This window comes from Echinops telfairi, unplaced genomic scaffold, assembly GCF_000313985.2.
Source record: "Echinops telfairi isolate 266 unplaced genomic scaffold, ASM31398v2 ScPeMD7_29;HRSCAF=101, whole genome shotgun sequence".
Classification (NCBI taxonomy): domain Eukaryota; kingdom Metazoa; phylum Chordata; class Mammalia; order Afrosoricida; family Tenrecidae; genus Echinops; species Echinops telfairi.
In genome coordinates, this window is record NW_022103926.1 from 2,705,264 (window position 1) to 2,706,328 (window position 1,065).

The following is a 1,065-nucleotide window of genomic DNA, read 5'->3' on the forward strand; positions in this document are numbered from 1 at the left end:
GCTATGGGTCAGTGAGGGATGTCGTGTTTCGTAGTGGGGCCATTACTGTTTCATAGGGGCCCTTGTTCATTCTCTTAGTGGGCAGGGCAGAAACCTCTGTTCTGCCCATGCCAACCATTTATAAAGATAATGTTCTATACCCTAGCCTTGTGAGTGGCATCTGGGATCTTACAAGCCTGCAAGCAGCCAGCTAAGAAATAACCATTGATTTCTTCCCTTTGGCAGCAAAGGGGAATGAAGAGAAAGTAAGACTCAAGAAAGCAGTTTATCCAAAAGACTAATGGCCGCACGCACCGCAGTCTTCTGTAACCTGAAACCAGATGAACTAGATCGTGTCCAGCGACTACAATCAGCCCCATTAAAAAGCCCTGGTTAGAATGGGTAAAAAAATGTGGAACAAAATTCAAAAAGAAAAAAACAACAGACCCAATTTGCTGACTTGTAAGAGACTAGAGAAACCCATGAGATTACTGCCTTGAAACTGAAGGCACTCCTGGAGACTGCCTTCCAGGTGGGACTGTAGGGCAAACAGTAACACTTGTGAAGAGTGTGCTCCTTAAAACAATCAACTATACAAGACAAAAAAAAACAAAACTATCTGAGACCCAGGGCAACACTTGCCCAGACAGAAAGTCAGGACAGACAGAGAAGTCAGAAACAGAGAAGACAGAGAGGAAACAGGGAGCATGCTAACACATTGCAGGGATTACAAAGGATAACAACCCATGTCAATTGTGCATGAACTACTGAATGGAAAATGAATTTGCTATGTCAACTTCGACCTACATCACAATACCATGTTAAAAGAGACAAACTCCAAGTAAAACCCACTTGATAGCGATGGAAATGAACAAGAAGGTGTGGGTAAATCTCATACACACAGTGTTGAGCAAAGGAAGCCAGGCGCAAAGGGATGTTATCATTTCATAAAAGTTCAAAACCAGAAAAAAACCTCCCAGTAGTCACAGAAGGTGAGATCTTAAGTATGGGTTACCCTGGAATGGTAATTGACAAAAGGGAACTAGATTACAGGAAACACTTCTGAGGTCCTCGTAGAATTTTTTT